This window comes from Pezoporus wallicus, unplaced genomic scaffold, assembly GCF_028554395.1.
Source record: "Pezoporus wallicus isolate ANWC-B61680 ecotype Strahan unplaced genomic scaffold, APGP_CSIRO_Pwel_v1 contig_8388, whole genome shotgun sequence".
Lineage (NCBI taxonomy): Eukaryota > Metazoa > Chordata > Aves > Psittaciformes > Psittacidae > Pezoporus > Pezoporus wallicus.
The window spans coordinates 134,410-156,739 of record NW_026641203.1 but is presented as its reverse complement, the minus strand read 5'-3'; the positions used below and the strand labels follow the sequence as shown (position 1 = coordinate 156,739).

Here is a 22,330-nt window from a genome sequence, read left to right as displayed (position 1 = left end):
AAAGGGGGGGCGGGTGGGAAACGCCGCGACTGCTTTCCAGCGATGCAAGCCGAAGCCTTGATGTCTAGTGCACTTACATTTTATGCGGCGCACAGTGGGTCCCCTCCTCCCTGCCTGCCTCCCCTCCTTCCTTCCCTCCCTCCGCCCTCCCTGCCTAGGAAGCTCTCCCCTCCCAGGGGACAAGAATTCCAGTGGACCCAATTAACACCGTACTTTGCTGGCTCCTTGGTATGATCGATATTAAATAAGCAGGGTTTTAGCAGCAGTGAAAAATAAAGCAGCCATGTAATGTGTAGCTGATGGAGACGGCGGGTTTTTTTCTCCCTACTCCCCCAGTCTCCAAATGATCCAACACAGAGGAGAAAAAAATACATTAAAAAGCACGTTGCAGCACCAGTGATACAAGCTGCATCAGATTATTTGTTAAGAACTTGATGGAAGCCCAGCATCAGCTGCTCATTTCACTAGCCTGGGCAGTACTTTATTGAAGTGGATTTACAAATCAATGGAAGGAATCCAAAGGTTCACAAACAGGCTCTTTCATCAGGTCCGATGCCTGACCGTACCGGAAGTTTGCTGAAGGGGTCTGGGGGCTGTTTCACCAGCACACTTGTTTTCAGTGGCCTTCCAACAACATGACTTGCTTGGTTTGATGAAAGAAATGCAGTAAGAGGTTCACTGCTTTAAGGGAACGCAGCCCTAGTGTGTTTACTGCTTCGCTCCCACAGCACGTGCGACAGGGCATCCTGCAAATTGCAAATTATTTTAATTTGAAGGGGGAGGTGGCTGGGAGGCAGTAACCTTCTTTGGTCCTGTTTTCCCTGATCTATCAATCACAGATTGCCATGTAAAAACAATCTACTACGGCCTCTCTCTATAGAGGAAAAGCAATTACTAGCATTAACTCTTGCTGTTGCAAATTAATGCAGTGCAGTCCACAACTGATAGAGTCTGCCTGCAAGCCATTAATCTAAGAATAAATGGGTGGTTTGCTTAAATCCAACTGGTCTGAAATTCTCAGGTTAAGAGCTCCCCTTCTCCTTTCCATATTTCTAGCTGTGTTTGTGAAACTCAATAGAAAGAAAAGAAAGCCATATTTATTTGCTATAATTCCAAGTATAATAATAGTATAATAATAGTATAATTCCAAGCTAACAACATCCATTGGTGAACCTGCCTACAAATACAGGATTTCACCAACAGTACCTGCTTTTCCTTTTTTGTTTCTGGGGTGGCCATAATCTTCAAACCAGACCAAATAAATAGCACTGTGCAATATCCCTGATTGAACAGCTGGGTTGACCGGTGACTTGAATTAGTCTTGTTAAATTAATGGGAGACATCATTTCCATACAAATAAGATCAATTCAAAGTACTTGTAAAACCATACTACCAAAGTGAGTGGAGTGTTACGCAAAAAAGCCTCCAATTAAATAACACTAAGGTCATGGCTCTCCCTCTAGCTGAGGGAGGAAAAACCTCAACAGCAGGACAAAATACTACTAGTTAGTGACTAGTAGTGACTTTATGATGCCTAGTAACACCCTTCATAGTTAGATAAATATGGAGTATGCAGAAGTCCCAAGCAGTGGTCTACCATCCCAACAGGTATCACGAACCAAAGGCTCATTTACATGGGAAGACCCAAAAAAGCACAAGTGTGTTGCCTGTGCACATGAAATCCATGTTTCTTGAGCTACAGTAATTCCAGGCTTTTGTACTCAGGATAAAAATGCTGCACTTTACATGTATTCACTTCACAAATATAATCTAGCTGACGTGGTTTTGGCGCAAGAAGGGTCATTGAAGCAGTATCCCTGAGAAACAGCAGTAAGCAGGGCAAGGCTGGGTTGCAATTTGAACAAGAGGAAAACACAAAAACATTCATAGGACATCACAGAAAACAATGCAGATCTTTACACTTCATACTCACTACTGACCTAGCACCGCATACTGGATTTGAAATGAGACACAGAGATTGCTGATAATAACAACTGGATGGCCCAGAGTCTGCAAAATGGCATCCCCCTTTCAGCCCCCTACTCTTACTTAGGGGCCAACGTCAGCTGGTTAAAGTGTCCCTGAAAGTGGCCTCAGCCTTGTATAGAACACTTCTCTTTGCAAGGGGATCAAAGCACTTGGCAAGTTCTTTGGGATCCCATCTGAGTGAAAGAACACATACATTCCATCTGCTACAGAAAATGTGCCCACATTCCATGAACGCATGAAACATGAAGCCAAGATTCAGCCAGGATAGCTGAGGAAAGTCTTGAAAAAAAGGGAAACACCCTCAAAAGGCACCAGGCAATGGCCCTCTTTCCCACAGTTACAGTCAGGAACTGTTGATGACTTCAAGGCCCATCTGACAAAAGGCAGGGGAAACTCACTCTAGAAATCAAATTATTTACACAGAAAAACACTGCAAGAAGGACTGCAGTGATCCACTGATTATACACAGGCTGAAAAGGTCCAGTGGGTAGCTGCATTTTGGGAAAGGTTGAGGTTTACAGCTGCAGAGGGGATCGTAAGTACTCTTGGAACCCATAAATGATTCACCAGTCGATCTGCCATCTCAACACTCCTAGGCACTAGGAAAGTCTTTATTATCCCCATTTTAAGGATGATGATTTGAACACTGAAAGCCTAAACTGCCTCCCCAAGGAGATGCAAGAAGTGCTGGAGAATAGCAGGGAACTGATTCCAGGCTTTTCAAGTCCCTTTACTGCAAAGAGTGTTCTTGTTTCAAACACAAGCAACTGAATTTGACATATTTTGAAAGTCAAGCTATTTGTTCCTTAAAAAAAAAAAAAGTATCAGCATCATTCTAGTCAACTCTTAAGCATGAATCAAAGCACAGTTCACGGCATTTAAGGAGCTCCTGTGCTGCCTAAGAAATGCCCTCACGTGTATACGCTGACAAGTTTTATTCCAAACAAAATCTCATCCTTCACATTATTTTACTGGAAAATAATCTCAGTATCACTCCACAATTAGAATCACAGCCCCAGTTTGGCAAGACATTTCAAGACAGTGGGGAAGTGCATGGAAGGACACCTCATATGTGCAAAGAAAAATGCATAGAAAACATTTCTCAAAATAAGCAAGCATGCCAGAATCAGACCAAATTGTTGATTAACATCTAATTAAATGCATAAATCTTTGCGTGCCATAGTGATAGTCCTAGTCCCTAGCTGCCAACAGAACACACCCAGAGGGATATGTTGTTGCCATGACTTGGGCAAGAGGTTCCTTCCATTCACAAACACCCTGGTGAGCTGCCTGAAGTCCTGCTCTCCCACAACAGCCCTTAGACACCCTACCCCATGCAACGGCCCTCAGAGATCAGTATCATCCAATTCATGGGCCCACCAGTGCATACCCAAAATGTAATCCACAGACCAGCACATTTTTAGCCTAACATAATTTGGAGGAATTACATGTGCTTGCATTGTTCTCAGAATTTGCTTTATTCACATGAAAGCCAACTCTACGGAAGCTGTAAAGAGTACTGAACAAAAGTCCAGGCTGGAAAGAAGTATCAAAGTAAAGAGCTGCTACCAAAAGAGAAAGAAATCAGTATTTGCTGCTTGAAGGCAGACTAATGACTGCTAACGGGGCAGAACCGTATGATCCATAGGAAATACTATGAAGATTTTCTTGTTTCTCCTTCAAAAACTATATGAGGAATTGTCAGTATCTGCAACACCCTTTGTAGAACTACAATCTATCTGTGTACTCCCCAAGAACCTATGACCAAAATTGCAAACATGAGAGATTAGCTATGTAAAGATACATGGTTTAACACAATTTGAAACAGCTAATCCACTTTATTACAGGCATCATCAACTCTGTTCATTACCTAAACCTTCTGATTCAACTGTTCTCAAAGACTACAGCCTTTGGCACTATTTAAAATTGCTTACATTTTCCTTCTAATATAGTCATTCTGATTATTAAAAGGCAAATAATTTGGCAGGTTTTTTTCTCTCTTCATTTATATTTGGTTTCATATAGTGCAATAAACACTACAAATTACAAAATAAAAACATCTAATTAAACAAAACCTGGCTTCAAGACATCAATACTTAGAAATAAGGGTGAACACATGGTGATGTGGTCTTTGCTCAAGAATGTGAAAAAATGTTTGTGGATATTTCAAACATCTACCAAATGAAGGGGATGTATATGAGGTTGCAGAGCTCTGGATTACACACACTTCCAAGAGCTGATGATTCATGTTACTTTACATCAGTAGGGTTCGAGGTTCACTTTGTTCTTTTTAATTTGTAATTACATTTTAGTAGCAAAATAAACAGAAAGAACACATGAAGCCAGAAACAAAAAATAAAATAGGATAAAGGAAAAACAACCTTTTAAGGCACTTAACATCAGAGAAGGTTAGTCAGCCAATTACAATTTACAACTGCACAATAAACCATGGTGAGGTTCAGCTGACTAATGCCCTGCACCATTATGTAGCGAGTACCAAAGATAAAAGGCCAATTTCCTATTTGAAAATGGGGTTTCAGTAAATGTGCAGCCACCAGTCTGTGGGGCTGGGTGATTACCTCCATGGCAGCATCCATCACAGAGGCCCAGCAAACCTAAACAGAGCCATGGTACCCACTCCATCCACTTCCACGCCTGAGCTTTCAGGAGGTGTCCGTACCCCCCCAGCTAGGCACAAAGGCCTGACTGTACTCTGTGCAGAAACAGCCATGCTCCAAAGGCAGTCCTGAGCCAGCTGGGATTTGGGACATCTTGTTTCAACCCTCATGCTGCCAACACACTCTCCAAAGGTGAGATATGCAGAAAGGGCTTTTGTAGGTTGAAAACATGTCTGGAACGATTTTGCACCCACAAAACGTACAGCCCAGCAAGCACATTATGTCCCTCCAGCCACCAGCACCCATATATTGTTCCTGAAGCTTTCCTCCAGTCCTGACATCTTTTGGGGGTGCCTGATATTCACTCCACAAAGACACTTTATTTCAACTGACCAAGCAGTCTTGCTCGATCTAATTTGCACATCTTTAAGCAATTTAGTCAGTGGGTACAAACCATACTCTCCTGAGAGAGGTACTGCAAAATAACATGGAGCACAGATTTCAAGAGCAATAGCTATTTCTCAGCATTCCCACCAGAGATGCTCTTGCTCTGTACTAGCAAGGTGCTGACGCCGTACCCAAAATCTGACTGAAGCACAAATAAGCAAACCTAAAGTAATTTTAAAGCAGACTGAACAGCATTGCTGTTCACACTGGTGAAGCAACAAATAGGAGCACGGGACATATAAATCTAATCAGGATCCCGGAGACTGACCACTGACCATACCATGATAAAGCAACCACCCAGGCAAGCCTGGTAAAAGCTAGCTGGGACACTTTTCACACTTGTAACTGTAGCATTAGAAATATCTGCAATTTACTAGGGTGGATGAAGCTCCTTCCAGAATGATCTGAAAGCAAAAGAAAAAATAAAAATGAGGAGATTTAGGTTAAATATAAGGAAGAAATTTACTGTGAGAGTGGTGAGGCACTGAACAGGTTGCCCAAGGAAGTTGTGAATCTTCATCCCTGGAAGTGTTCAAGGAAAGGTTAGATGGGGCTTTGAGCAACCTGGCCTAGTGGAAGGTGTCCCTGACCATGACAGGGGGGGTTGGAACCAGATGATCTTAAGGTCCTTTTTTAACCCAAACCATTCTATGATTCTATGAATCTATAAGTTGGAAGAAATTCATACCACTTGATTTTAAGTGCTTGGTTGTGGTTCCCAGCGCACCTACAGATAGGCTCCCAGAGCATCTGCTCATCCCCATAAAGAGCATGGCCATCTTGGTTCAACGCTGCCTCCAGCTTGACACAGCCCATCCTACCACCAGTGTTTAGGGTTACACTATATATGTCCCATCCTTACCCTTAATCCTGCTCACACTGAGCACTAACAAAGGACAGCTCTTCTCAGTTTTTCTATACAATCACTTCTCCCAGTACAGACTGAGTCACTGTGCTTCAGCTCCTCCTCTGCGACAAGGAAACCTCCCCAACTACTCCAGCTTGGCAGCTTAGAAATGATGCTGGCTCAAAGGCAGAGAGATTTATATCATTACACGAAGACCAAAGAGCCCCTATATTGGTCAGGGCACACCAGTGATTGTCTACTGGAAAATCAACAACATGGGCCCCGATAGTGTGGAGGGAATGTAAGCATGAGTAAAAGCATTACAAGCACCTAAGTAAATTGCGGTGTAGTGGCCTGTGACTCCACTGAGGAAACCCAGCTTATATGATGATACGGCTCCACAACTAATTTTGGTTACTGATACGTCAGGCCTTTCTATGGGATATTGGCATACAACGTGGAATATATGCTAAGTGCCACTTTGCTTGGATATATACCTCTAACACATGCTAATAACAGCTTAAATGTAAAACCCTGCCACATCACAGCTGCTCACATCTATTACTTTTGAAGACAGAAAGTAACTGCTAAGCATCGCTCTTCAGAAATGGAGAGAGAATGTGGGAAAAGAGATGGATGAATTTGGCAAGAGATCACAAATGCCTAGGATTTCTGTCTCCCGCTCACTGCAAGCGTGTATACTTTACTTTCTCCAGTGTTATTTTAGCAGCAACTTTTCTGAGCATCTTTTGAAAGCCAGCTCAACCCAGCACACAGCGTGTTGGCACATCCCACCCCCACTGTGGTCAAGCAATCAAAATCCTCATCAACATATTTTCACAGAATATACACTACATCAGAGCAGTCAAAAGAAGTCGTGCTATATACATGGACAATCCCACCGGGAGTCTCTTTCTGGTGAGGTACAACTTGCAGGGGGGTTTCAGGCACACCAGGAGGGGATGACTACTGAGCTCACCTTCCCATTTCAGGGGCAACCCTGCAGGTCAAGCTGTAGCTCAAATATATTAGTCCCAGACTAAATAGGTAAACTGATAATTCTCTCCTCTAAAGCCTTGCTTCCTACTCTTTTGGTACTGCTTTTTTCACTGAAGCTCTTTCTTCTCCCCTCTCCCCACATATTCTACAATTTTAAGTACTTCTACTTGAAGGAACAGGGCTCAGCTACCCCTCAGAGAGGACGGGAGAGAAAATAAATAAAGAAACTACTGTAACAGACCATATATTTCTAACAGGTTTCCAGCATGGCCAGATGATGGGCCTGCTATTAGGAGAGGGTGGATTAGCATAACTGCCTCACAGTTTTGACAGTTTCTGTCATCTTCAGAACAGATGTTCTCAGAGTTCTGCCCTATTTGCTAAATGCTATCAAGTGACAACTCCCATCCCTCTCAGGAAGGACTCCTCAAGTGAACTGCGTGGATCTTTAAAGAGATTTGTGCTTAGAACTACTCTTTCAGATGCTGCAAAGCTGTTTGCTGTGGTTGCTGGAGTTTAAACCTGGCAGGGATGGTGTCTGTATCGAAGCCAGGCACTTGCTGTGGGAACAAGCCCTGAAAGCTCTGTATGATCCACAAAAGCAAACTCAGGTCCCGGCACAGGGAGCTGAAGGAAGCAGGTGAAAAGGGAAACTGGGATGCTGTAATCTTGGTGGACTGGTAGAAGTGAGGAACTTCCCAGTAAAAGGGGAAAATAACAAAGAACCAGGTATCCACTTTCAAATCAATTTCAATGGAGATGACTCCAAGTTTGGCGTAGTAATAGATAGGTATCAGCTCTCTTGTAATTCTGGGACTAAACAGTATCCATCAACATGGGCTTCATATCCCACAGGCAGGGAGGATGGTAACTCAGCAGGTGCAGTCTACTTCTCAAGGCAACCCTCAACCAACAACTTAGTAAACCAACAGTATGGAGGTCTCCGTCTCCAACAAAGATGTAAACCCAAAGCCTAGGGAAATCCATTATCCTTAGACAATCCCATGTTATTGTTACAGGAAGAGATGACAGTTTATAGCTTCATCCATTTCCCTAGCATGTCTTCAACTCCCTAAATCAACACAAGGAAGAGGAGAGAGAAGCAAGGGTGGATAAATTTAAGTCGCCCTTATTACATTTCGGTGGGAAAGACTGTTACCATTGTCCTAATCCATTTAGAATCTATCCTTCCTCAGCAAGTGGAAAGGCCAAAAGCAAGGCTGGGACATCCACTACAGGACAGCTCCAACGGACAGAGGAAGGACCAACACCATTTCCACCATGTCTGCTATGGCTCAATTGTGCTAGGGCTCAACAGCCTTTACTCCAAAACTCAGGCTGGGTCTTTACCTTATAAACCAAGACTTCATAGAATCACTGAATCATAGAATCAAGTGGGTTGGAAACGACCTTTAAGATCAGCAAGTCCAACCATTACCTCAGCACTGCCAAGTCCACCACTTCACCATGCCACTGAGGGCCTCATCTGCGAGGTATTTGAACACTTCCATGGACAGTGATTCCACCACTTCCCTGTTCCAATGCCTGCGCACCCTTCTCAGTGAAGAAATTTTTCCTAATATCAAGTCTAAACCTCCCCTGGCAGAGGTTATCACTGTTCCTGTCCTTTTACACAGAATAAAAATGTCAGAGCAAAGGACATCTACATCACTGGCACTGAGTCACTTCACATCCCATCTGAAGACAGTAAAACCCAGTGAAAATGTGACAAAAGTGAGAAGAACTGCTGCCCACAATATCCAACACTACACAAAAACAAGAACAGAAAATGACAGACTGATGGTAGAACATGCATATCCTGTGAGGTTCATGTTGTGGCAAACAATGGAGACAAGAGATGAGGATTCACCATATAGAAAGCACAGACTTCAGTTTAATTGTTACTAAACTACATGCTGTGTAATTTGGTTTATGGATGTTCCTGGCAAAGACAGAGGGAAACCCATCCTCTCAGGGCAGCTAAGTGCTTGACTTCTGTATGTTTTTATGTGTTTGTCAAACACTCAGACACTACAGGCACTTAGAATCCTTTAAATAAATAAAATGCATTGGGTTAGCTCAGCACAAAAAGGCACTGTATCAACATATGTTAACTACTTTCAATGGAAATTATAACAGGATATAGGCACATAAGTGCAGCTGAAAGAAAAACCTTATAAAAATAGGGTAGCAGGGAGAGAGAGTAGGAAATGTAAGGGTAAGGAATGTAAGGAACTGCAGCCTGAAAGAATCAGAACAGTAGATCTGAGAATAGCTCGTATCATAGACAGAAGGGGAGAAAAAGCACCTCCCGATTTACTACTATTGGGCCAGCTTACATTTTATTACAGGGAATTCAGGATAGGCAATTATGTAATCAAGAGCCAGACGGCTTTACTCATTTATAATTAATTCAGAGTACTTTGAAAGTGAGCTTAGAAAATAGCCAAGTGCTTCCCTTTAAGGAAACCTCTTGTAATGCTTCTGCAGGGCACCGCAAGCAAAGCAGAAGTTGTTTCTGCTGAAGACAAAAGGTTTTCTCCTGACATAAATGAATAAAGTGTTACCACAGGCAGTGAAGCAGAGAACACGGCCCATCTTGAAGGAAGGCTTTCATCCAAGTGCTGTGATTTTACAGCAAGAAACACTGTTCTGGACAGTTTTAGAGTCAAGAGAACTCTCAGTATGTTATGGACTGAGATGCAGACTATTCATCCTTCTACTTACTGTACATTGGCAACTGCTCCCTTACAGGCAACCATGATTTTTGGCTCCAGACCCACAACCAGCACTTCCATCTACTCACAGCACTTGCCACAAGAGTGGGTGTTAAAACCCAGTGCAGTTGCATTGCCCCCCACCTTCTCCAACCACCACACTGCGAGCCCCATGGAGAAGAGAGCCCTACATCCTGGCACTGCTCGTCGTGTTCAGATCCTCAGGTATTCATTAGCTGTCCTGTGCCCACAAAAATAATCCAGAAAGTTAAATGCCGCCTTCCGTTCTGCATAGATACTAATTTATCTACACTTAGCTTTTCATCTGTAATTCACATTGACATTAATGGAGAGACAAATATGTGCGTAACAGAACGGAGGCAGACCAAAATAAATGAGAAAAGATGCGGTCACCAGAAACCAATTACACATTCAAAGCTGCATAGTGGAAACCACTGGAGTGTTGAAATCAAGTGAGGAGGAAAATGCACCAACAACACACTTGGACTGGGGGGATAAAGAGGGTGCAGGGACAAAGTTCCCAGCACGTACAATCAGTCTTTTCCATGAGAAAAGAATATAAATATTTAGACATGAACAGACCTCTTAAAATACAGTTGCAGAGTCTGCTGGCACCTGGACAAACATACAATAAGCCCACCAATGTGGAGACACAAATCAGGTAAATCAGACATGAAATTGGCAGGCAGCATGTGCAAGATGCGCTTCGTAAAGGCAAAAATGTGTTTAGCACCAAATACAAAGATGAATTTACCCAAGACAACCTGAAGCTGCACTGTGAATAAAATAAACATTAAATATTTAAGGCTGTTCACCTATATGCTATCACTTGGGGCACATGGCGGCTTTTCCCTCCACCAGCATTCTTGCTCCAACAGAAAAATGAAGGCTTTAAAGAGAAATACTCAAACAGCCTTGCTACTTTGAAAGCTGAACATCTCCCCAGATGGCCCTGAAAGAGTTAATTGCTTCAGAGCTCAGATATTCTCCTTCCCGTGTCTCAGGATAAGTACTAGAAGATTTATGTGCAATGAATTTCCAATTACTGATCTGCACCAGCTGGGCTGTCAATCAGTCTGCCTATACTGTGCGTGTCTTCACCTCCCCATGTTCTCCTTGCATGTAGAGGCTCCTTCTTCCCTCAGGAACACACACAAAAGCATGTAATTCCCACATTCCTATCAACTGCAGTAGGTTAAACATTGCTTTGGACTTCCCTTGCTCTTCATACCTAAGACAGGCATTATTTTCTCACACTAAGTACAGGAGAACAATTACAGTGAAGACTCTGAGACATCAAATAGTATTTTAAAAGCAGAATGACATTTCCTCCAAAGCTCTTCCTATCAGCAGTCACTGGCAGGGAATGCAGGGTATGAGGAAAATCTGAGAGGGAAGCCCTGGGGTCAGGACACAAAATTCTCCTACAGTGGTGGACAAGGTCCAGATACAAGGACAAGAAAAAACTCACCACCTTATGGAAGTCTTTAACTATAATTCTGCCCAGGTAAAAAAGTACAAAGTTGTTAGACAAGCAGACTAGTAGATATGTAGATATTGTAACTTCAGGATCTCAAAAAACCTCCTCAGATTCACCTAAAAGGTGAATAATACTAAATTCCTTCACAGATGTCTCATAGTTTTAGCTCAGTATAAAGTATTCATGAGAAGAGGGGTCCTGCTCAAGGCCAATATCCACCCCGTTTGCATGGATCACCATTTATTTCTTATTTATTCATAGTTATCATTTATTTCTTATGTATTCATAATACTTGGAGTTGCTCGTAGCACCACCACCCATTCTTTACTTCATTTCTCAGCCACATGACTAAGGGAAATGCTGAATCAATAAGCCTTTGCAGAGCAACACTAAGCAGTATAACCAGTGATTAAATCTTGTTTTCAATGTAGAATTCAGCCTGAAGAAATTTAATTAAAAAAAAAAACTAACCACAAAGCTCAGAAAAACTATTTTCCTCTCCTGTTTTCTAGGATTTCACTAAGCCCTATCCCTGGAATAAAAAAAACTCACAGACATGGCATCATCTTTGAGACTTTGCCTGTTACAACATGGTATTACCCCAGGCTGTTGTTTTTGCACCTGCATTTCACTTCCTAACCTGGCTTACAGAGATGATTATTCTAGAGAGGTTAATTAGCAGCTATGCAAACAGCAAATGCTCTCTATGTATCACAGTGAATGTGGTTTACTGCAAAGCTTGAGCATCCCGCAAACGGTATGGCTCTCAGCTACGGCACCAAGCCAGATCCTCCAGTAGGACCCACAAGTTTTCTGTTCCTACAGAGGCCTTACCAGAGCTCTCTGGAAATTTTCATCCAGGCTCAACTGCCTATAAATAGAGAGCTGCAGCCCCCGGGGGCTGTGTGGCTCTGTGCTGCTGGTGTGCTCTGAGTTGCTAAGGAGATGGCAGAGCAAAGGCTTGTGAACGCGTGGGGGAACCAAGAGGAGAGCGGCACGGCTCTGGGGTTCGGCCAGGGAGGTTTCCTCCTGCGGGTAAACTCTGGATCAGAAATTAAAAGAGAGGAAAAATAAAGGATGGAGGTTCCCCCTCAGCCTGACAGAGGCCAGATGCTTGGAATGTCAGGGCAGACTTTCCCATCGACAGACTCCTGAGTAATTATTACAAACCAACTGTCTGGGCTCTTGCAGCATCCCTGTTTCCTGACTCCAGACCTGGGTTCTTTATCTCAGAGGAAAGTAATTATAGCTTATAATACACAGCGCCATCCAAAAGGAAAACCAATTTCTGAATCCTTTTATTCAGTGCTATATAGACTTGTAAACAAGACTGATACTCAAAAAGTCAAGCTCTGAACTGTAGCACTGGAACAAACTACCTAAAGGAACTGAGATTAGGATGACCCCTTGAACACAATCTTCTTTCAGATCTGAACCAATTCGTTTATCTTGGGCTCGAGGATGACAGAATGGAGATGGAGTCTGGTTCAAGACACTGGAGGAAAATAAGGGTCATCCTGAACTAAGGTTGTAGGTAGATACTACTGTCCATTTCAGCAAGTCAAATTACATTTCTAAATAGGAGATGACTCACATCACTGTGATGGTAGCAAACACCAGCAAGACTGCACACACACCCTGAAACGAGGAGGTTTTGCATTTCCAGCATGGAGATACGATTTTACAGGCATATATAAGGCTTAGTTACAGTTTATGCAGAAGCAGCTTTTCAATTGCCCCTAGTGGATTGGGAAACCGCCTGAAGATAAAGTGAACTATAAGAAAAAATCTAGAACAGTTTCTAAGAACAAAACCCTCAGGAAAACAGCAACAACAACGAAAAAGTGTAGGAATTCCTCAAAAGAAACAGGCAAATACGAAAAGAGCCAAGGTTGTTCCTGCACATGCAGCAGAAACGCTCTGTGGTGTTAGCCAGGGTTTCTCACAGAGATCATTCAGTTGTGATAGAAAATTAAATGCTTTTATATTTTTCCAAGACTCACCCACAGCTCAAATGATACATCTTAGCAGAACAAAGGCAGTATCTCTTGCCAGCAGTGTATAAGCTCATCTCTCACTGAAAAAAAAGACTTAGCAGAAAAAGGTGTATTTTTCTCTGCATCCGGTACCGTTCCAAGCCACGGAAGTATCAAAGTGTGTCTGAAAGTTGCTCATTATTAGTCAGGTAAAAGAGAAAATTGAACTTTCTTTTTTTCCCCCAAGACAGTAATGAAACCACATTATGAATATTTGACATAAAAAGCACACAGAGCAGCCGAACGATTTGAACTTTTCCTGCCTTCCATATTTTACAGACGCTAATGCTAACACTAACTCACTAGCAACAAATCGACAGAACATATGATCACGGCTTATTTCCCAGTGTACGTATTTCTTAATATAGAAAAGTGTATGATAGATCTGCCACCATCTGATCTTGATTGTTGTAAAACCAGTCATTCCGCCTTCATCTGCCAAAAGAGCTTGAGAATTACTGGGGATATTTTTGGCAGCCTTAAAGCACACAGAAGCACTAAGGCATATTCCCAGAGGACAGCTGAAAGTTTCTTATTAATTTCCATCTCTTAGATGCCACTTTTGCACATGACTTGAGGATTGTCCAGCGTGATTTTGAGTTATTTAAGGATGATCAAAGTGGGAAAAGCGGCTTCAGGTCTTATTGCTGCTACTGCATTTCTTTTTTTCCCCACGGAAGTTACTTTATGACAGTCTTCAAAAAATCAGAAATCTGATCTTGTATGTACTCGATTGCATGACATAATACATTCAGTGAAGAGACAACTTACTACAAAGATCTGATAAAATACTCTTTGGTGATAAATATAACCCTTAACCGGGAGGAAAAAAGAATTAACAACCCCCTCACATATAAAACCATCTGAAAAAAGGTCGGTAAGAGTTCTTATTCAATGACATACACTAGTCTTTAAAGACCTATCTTCACATTGTTATTTCTGCAAACAAAATTATTTCTACCCTGATTCAGCCACATTGCCTATTCAAAAAAATCTTAATATTTCAGGAAATTACAAGCACAACTGAACCAATATAGTCTGACAAAAGGCTGAATATAAATTATTCTTATGAGGAATATTATTATGGCCAAGAGGCAATGGAACCAACTGAAGTACGGGAAATTCCTTTTAAACATAAAAAAAATGTAACCCCTTTTCCACTTTTCCCTGCTTTCCTGAGTGGTCAGGCACTGGCACACATAGCCCAGAGAGGTTACAGAGTCTCCATCCCTGCACATATTCAAACCCCAATTGGACATGGACCTAGGCAACCTGCTGCTGCTGACGCTGCTCTGAGCAGGGACTTAAACTACAGGACTTCCAGAGATGTTTTCCCTTCTCAGCTGGTCTGTGATTCTCCAAATATTAAGCACAAAGACTAAAAATTACCAATTCTGTTAAGGCTGAATATCAAATTTAAGCCAATTTCAGCTATACAAGTAAATAAATTGGTTTTGGAAACATAGGTCATAAAACTGTTAATAAAGTGTCACTTTGAATGAACAGAAGTCTTAAGTGATCATTTTACGTATTTGCTAGCCGTTGGAAAAGTACATTCAAAAGAAAAACACCATTCCTTCTTATATACCTTATATTTCTAACACATGAAGTGCTGTGCCAAGAAATTCGCCGTTTCCCAATCAAAGGAACAGGTTTGCAACATGGATTCTGGATTTCGCTCTGCACATTGCTATAATAGTGTTGATGGCTATGACCTCTTTTCCTGTCAATCTTCCATATGCTATCTGATTGATTGTCACACTTCCTATGTTTCCCCTTATATTTCCTCCATTTCTCAAGCTTTAAAGCCATTTAAAGTTATTAAAGAGTAATAACACAATAAAGCAAATACACCATGCAGCCCCTTGCAAGAGTAGGAAGCTACGGAAGCCTCCTCAATTTCCAGCCTTGTCTGAAAACACCTTTCACATCATTAAATGATTCTCAGACCAGCATTGTCTGTGCAACTCTATAGTGATTACATCACTGCCAGTGACAAAGGGAGCTGGAATTAACTGACATTAGAAGTTTTGCCATCAATGCCACCCCTTCAGCACAGGTAGATTCACAGCTCTCCTAGGTCAAAGGGGTACAGAAAACACTGCAGGAACTCAGCCTCTACAATGAACACAGGCTGGAGCATGGACAGGCAACCAGAATCTGAAGAGCTAAGCTGAACAATAACAGCTGAACAAGCAGTATGTACACACACAAATCTAGAAGATAAAGAGTAAGCACAGCAAACACAATGGTGCAAGTCACTAGAGCGCAGTGTTAGAGAAGGCAAAGATTTGAGGGCCAGCAAACTAAATTAAAAATCACCTGAATTCAGGTATTTCTACAATGCCAGACAAAGAATGCTTTCAGGCAACGCAGTTTTCCTCTGATATGCAGATGTTAAAGATAATTAAAAATAGTGAAGGGTGGTGGGAAAGAGTCAAGTTAAAGTATATTCAAGATACCCACATACATTGCACAAACTCTTTCAACACTCACCACGCTGGTTTACTCTGCACAATCTCTCAGACAGGCTACTGAGAGAGAGGGAAAACGTGGCCAGACTCAATGGAACTTTCAGGTTTGCATGCATTAAGCACTGTTGCAACATCCAAGCTGATGAGATGCAAAGGGTTTATTTCTCTGCTGAAGCAAAATCTTTCACTGTGTTAAATTGAACTGAATTTCCATAAATCTGTGCATTCACACAAGCGTGTCTGATAAAAAGTCTAAGCCTCCTGAGCGTTCACTCCCATCTCTCCCTAAGGTTCAGCTCTTCATTGCTGCCCTGCCAAAGCAGCAGGGAAAAACTGGTGCAGAAAGTACTGCTTTGCTGAAAATGGGCTCAACAGTGCTCCCAAAAGCTTATTGCTGTGAGTGCAAAGAGTTAAACACCACAAGGCACTGCTCTGATCTCACACATTAGTGAAAAACCAGCAGCAGCTCTACCCAAGGCAATGCTGCAAAATAAACACAAAGAAGAATCAGACCCATAAGCTCTTAAAGAGAACAGTGAGCTAGATACAGATAGGAATTTTCTAAGGTGAACCCCTTTTGTCCCAGTGGGACCTCTGAACATTATTCGTTTAATCTTCTTCAGGATTTAGGCTTGATTTAGGGCTAAGAACAGCCATTTGGATCAGCCAAAGTAAATCTGCAGCACTCCCAAGTACTGAAACGAGATGCGAGAATCCACCTGAAATGAGTATTTTGCCAAACCTCTGCAGAGCTAAAAAGCAAAATTCCTGTCGGAAGAGATCAACTTCCGTTACACTCTTATTAATAATACTGAATGATCCATTTGCCACCTGAAGGTGATACAGGCTAAGAAATTAAATGGTGAAAACTTACAGGCACACCTTTCTTTATCCAAGGTGACAGTGCTGCTATTGAAACTACACACAGTATTCCTCGCAGTATTATCACTGCCCATCTGCAGTCCCCACAGGGTTAAAGCTGGAAAGCCCAACTCTGCTTCTCAGTTTGGAGTTTTTTGCCACTGTGACCAGCTGTTAGAGCTTAGGCATACCATCAGGAATCCAGTGACACAGCAAAGGTCTGAATGTGCACTTACATTTCTGACTCCCAGTGAGCAGAAAGCAGACCAAAAACTTATGCCCATGACTAACAAGTCCCATCATGCCTCCTAAGCCTCTTCAGTATAAACCGATTTGAGCATGTAACAGTCAACAAAACCGGTACCTTTTCTTACAGAACTTTTACGTCAAAGTGGGCTTTTTATTCTTTTTCAGCTTAAAAAAAATTACAGCTACTCCTCTGTATCTGTGACAGAGACACAAACACTGGCAAAACAGCTCAGTCCTGTTCTGAACCTTGCAAATACAACTAATTCTGCTTCCTGCATTGCTGTAAGGTCAGCGAGAAGTCAGAATTCAATCACTAGTGCAAGCAGCAGCACATTTTTCTCTCCAAAATAGCTGCCACCCCAGGGCCACGAGGCACAGCTTGGACATCCAGGTCTGCAAAGCCAGTCCATCTCCATGCACAGGCTTCTCCATCCACGGGCTCATGAGATGTGTGATGTGAAAGCAAGGGGAAGATCCTACTGGGGGTGGAAAAATGGATAAAAATTTACTATCAGTGAATTAATCTCAAGCTAGAGGCAAAGGTTTTCTTTTTTTCCTCTGTTTAACTTTAAAAGTGCTGCCAAGAGAAGGAAGGGGAACAAGTAGGATGAGTTAGTGTGCATGACAGCATCGCTGGAAGACACAAACTGGAAAGCTGGCATCCCAGACTATGCGCCGCAGCACAACCAAGGCAGGACACAGTGGTGGGTGATGGTCCCAGCCACTGGCCATGCTCTGGCATGCAGATACACCTTATAGGAGCTGACAAGGTCTCCTCACAGAGCTGGGCCAGGCTACACCACAACTGACAAATAAAATTGGGGTTTGAGTGTGAAAAGTGGGTCACGGCTACATAGAGGAGGATGCACAGCAGTGCATCCCGATTGATGGAGGAGCAATCAGCAGGGACCCCAAGGCCTTCATCACTGGACTTATTATGCAAATTTGGCAGCACCCATCAGCCTGTCAGCCCAGTAGCAGTGAGCTGCCCTCAGTAAATGCCATTATCGAATGCTCTTTCCCCAGCCTACCCTTCTTAATGCTCCTGTGCCCCCATGAAGGCCACATTCCTCCTCTCCCAGCACTGCACTCAGCCCCCTGCCTGCCCCATATGACTCCCACCACCACCACTTGTGGGTGACCTTCTCTTGCCAGCAGGGTCCATTTTCAATCCCACATCCCCAGACATCCCAAGTACTGAGCAGAGGGGCAGTCTGGGACAAGGACACAGGGGTGGGCTCTCTTGGTCACCAAACCCCTTTACCTCTTGCAAACCCTCTTTACTTCTTGCAAAGCCAAGAGATGGGTGCAGAGGAGCAAGCACAGGCACACTGATAAGCATGGACTCTTCTTTAAGCATTCAGTTTTCCCTCCAAACACTGAAGTCACCAGATATATCTGGCTTCAATGGAAAAGGCACAACCAGGCTTGTGAGTGCAAGCAGCACTGTGCACAGCAACCTTGACCAAACCATGAGCTTTCCCAGTCATTCGCTTACATACCATTATAATCTTCACACACAAAAAAAAAATCTGGACTTTTTAAACAGTGCTTAAATGATTCTCTCCCCCAAAGAATTAAATTACCATTTATATCCTATTCTTCCTATTAAAAATTTATCAATTTATTCATCACTTCTAGGACTTAGACCTTTCATTTGTTTTACAATGAAGAAACCTTTGATCTGCAATTCTCCAAGGCTACCATTTTTTATTCTTTAGTTCTTCTCATTAAAAATAAAATACCTCTATTCTCCAAAATGCCTTCACGGCACTCTCAGAATGCCCCTTTTAACAAGGAACTTTTTTTTATCCTTACCTTGTGATAGGCATTTTTTAATTTTCTTTAATTATAACACTATTTCACTGCAAAAAAATGGGGGTTTACACCTAAAAATTACCAGGCTGGAAGACTGTAACTAGATATTTACAAAGTGAGCCAGAAGAATGCCTCTCTCCCAAAGACAGGGAATTAAATAGCAAAAATAAGAGTTCCATAGGATTTCTCCACTCGGCGTGCAGAACCAGGCTAACCTGAAATGACTTTGCCTTCCAACACCTAACCTACACCCCAGCTTGCCTGAGGGGCAACTCCTAAACAGAGCCCAAGCCAGAGCATGTGTCAAGACCCAGAGGCGCAGCCTGGGGAAGAACATTTGGAAACCATACTTGAGCATTTTTCCCTGTTGTTCATCCTGTTCTCCACAGCTGGACACACAAAGACCCATCTCAGCAAAACAATCGTTAGCACTTGGGTGTGACTGCGACTGCAGAAAGCAGATTTACCCCTACCCAAGCTGCCAAACGTGTGTTTCACATCCACGGCCTCAGGCTGCTCCTACCAAGAGCAGGATAAGATGTCAGAGTGGATTTGCCTGACTGTACTCCTGGTACAACTCACATCTCACCTACAACAAGCACCATGCAATTTTTTTGTATTAGTTTACTCCATCAGGTTTTCTCCATTGAAGTTACTGGAGGCACACAGTTATACATTACCGATCAATAAAACATGGACAAGGACCACTCGCCCAGCCCCAGGCTGTGTGGCACAGCCTGGCCGTATCCAGCTATATAATACTTTGGTCCTGTACAAAGTGCTAGGACATAACTGCTATCTGGCTCTTGGGTTTCGAAATCTGAAATGGCCCGAGAGTTTTATCACCATTTCTTGGCAGAGAGGCATCTTCATGCCCTGGGGTCCAGCCTCAGCAGGGATTTGGTCTTGATGCTGTCACCCCATTACTGATGGGGAATGGCCCATGGGATGCAAGAGAGTACTAGCTAGTGTGGACTAGGCAGCAGGCTAACCTGTCTTCAAGCTTGTTCTTATTTAGAGGTGTCACAGTAAGGGTCACACTTTGCTGCTGATCCAGCCTAAAGCCAGCATGCCTGGCACCAAGCTATTCCCTGGCATAAGAGCATCTCGTGGACTGGTGCTGGTCCATCGCAAACAGTCATGCATTGTACCTCGGTGTGCCACAAGCTTGCAGGGCTTTCACTGCATAAAAGTTCCTGAAAGGGGATTTTTCAATAGACCTAGTCAAGGATTTTCCTTGAGAAGCATCCTTTCAGGAAAAACTGGATTTTTATTCCAAAAACACATTTCCCTGCATTTGCTCTCCACAGAAACTCTGACATCTGTCATGAAGAGCAGTGCTTGAAAAGCAAAATGTGCTGTTTGCAGTTTGATTTTTAACATAAAAACATTTTCTATAGAATGAAACCCTATTTTCTCTGCACCTCTGTCACAGCTGAAGAACAAGCTAAAGCTCCACTCCCAACAGAGACAAGACCCCATTCCAAACCTCAGTTCAGCTCAGAGGTAAATACTGAACCAAACCCACAGTCATATTCTGAGAGGTCAGGGAAAAAAGAAACCTAAACCACACAATTCCCAACACTTATCTTCAGCAACACCAAAGCAGAACGACCAACTAACTTGGTAGAGAAACAGTAATAGACTTCACTACCAAAGCAGAGCATATCAGAGGATCAAAACCTACTCAGTGTTCAAGCTTCTGTTTAGAGCAATGTAAACCCTCCAGCTGCTACAGGGAGAGAAAAGGCAGCTCTTGCCAGCAGACACATTTGTGTAGAAGCCCCAGCTACGACCACAGGAAAACGCCAAGTGTACCTGTGCTCCTTTCCTCTCATCCCAACAGTCACAGCTACCTGCATCAGAAGGGAGCAGAGGAGAAGGGAGCCAGTGGGAAGCACAGAAATCCAGAAAACCACTCCATAAAATAGCACGTGGCTAAGTGCAGCTAATTACACTTTTGTCACCAAATACAAGATGGACCAAAAATATTACTGTCTTGTAAGTCTCTTGCATATGCCAGAATATTTCCACTCTGCATAAATGGATTCCATTCAAATATTGTGAAAATGAATTCAGCCCAGAAAAACACAACAGGCCTAACTGCATGTCACCAGATGTCACCCAGGCTATGATACAGCCACTTGAGTATGCTCTTCACCAGTATCGCATAGGAGTCGTGAATGTCTGATGAGCCTCAGGAACGCAGGCTTGCCAAGCACTTGTCAATCTCCAGCCCATGTTATTCCTCTTCAGCAATCTAACACCGGCATCTTGTTCCTGTGTACATAAAAGCTTGCTCAGCGTGTTCAAATTGCTGTAATTCTGACAGCCTAATCATTTGGCGAAATGCTGCCATATTAACAGATAACAGCTTGCCCTCTCTGCAAACAGGAGGCTCTACTCTGCATCATTCGCTTCAGGAAAGAGGATGGACAAGGGGGTTTCACCTCCTGATCCTGCATCATTAATATTATCCTGACTGGATACTATTAATGATGCTTAATGCCCACTATACCCAAAGCAATGCTCAAATACACTGGGGGGGGGGGGGGGCTGTTTTCTTATGCCAAACAACGCAGAAAGAGAGTCATTATTCCCATTTTACAGAGTGCTTCACAGAGACAGAAAAGAACTTTATGTGACAAAAGAAACATATGGGCTGAGAAGGAAAACTGACTTCAACCCACCTAGTCGTTGTCCAAATAACCATAAGATTATTGAATTAGTGCTCTGCTTAAAATGAGTGGAGATTACAGGTCCACAAAGTGAGGTCTGCAGTTAACCTTTGCTCCGTGAGTCACAGGAACAACTGACAGAGGTCAGGCCAAAGGTTTCTCTAGCCCAATATCCTGCAACAGATGCGCACAGAGGAGTAAAACCAAGCAAAATGCATTGCAATAACTACACAGCAACATAACAATTTGCAGCTTCCACATTTCAGGAATTAGAGGAGACTTCTCTCTTTTTAAGAGCATTTGATGAATTTCTCTTCCGTGACTTTGTACAGATGCCATTGGCACGAAAACTTCTGGCATCCACAAAGTCCAGCAGCAATGAACTGCACAGCTTCATTACAGATCTCCATCAGGTCATTTTAAACCCGATGCCTCAGACTTAAAACAGCTGGGACAAAAAGTAAATAATCCTTAACTTTCCAGCTAAGCAAGTTTTCCTTTCTGACAATAGTTATTTTAGATTCCATTACTGTGCATACAAGGTTAAGGTTATTCTTTGCATAACTTTGCACTCAGGTCTGCCCTGTGGACAAAGCTAAATTCTGTTCAAAAAAATGCAGCAAAGTTTTATGGCAAATGGTACATTTTTATGTTTTTATTTGTTTTGGTTTGCTTTTAAAAGCAGGAAAGTATTAATGTCTTCCCCCTTCCATAGGGTATGACTGGTCAGGAATGACTCCCATCACAGGAGGAGTCCTGCAGCAGGTCTTCCCAATACAGTAACTGCAAGGAAAGCGCATGATTATTTAGGCCAATGGTTCCCACATGGTCTCTTCTGAAGTGTGAACAAACTTCACCCCACAGTGCTTCTTTCCACAGAAACCCCTCCAAGCATTCTTTCTTTAAATAGAGGATCAAGTTATTATCAACCCCTTCCTCTTGTTTCTCTTTGCATTTTCTCCAGAACTCAGACACCCATGTTAGTGCATACAATATTGTTTTCAAGTCCGAGGCCTCTAAAAGAGACCAATAAAGGGAATACCTTCACTATATCAACAATACATTGATCAATGTACAAGCTGGTTTGTACAGGAAA

At 42.7% G+C, this 22,330-nt stretch overlaps 1 protein-coding gene across 1 annotated transcript in view; it reads right to left on the bottom strand.

Moving 5' to 3' along the window:
• The window catches only part of FAT3 (FAT atypical cadherin 3), a 407,707-nt gene that overhangs the window by 340,792 nt on the left and 44,585 nt on the right, over positions 1 to 22,330 (bottom strand). The gene's annotated exons all lie outside the window — the stretch shown is intronic.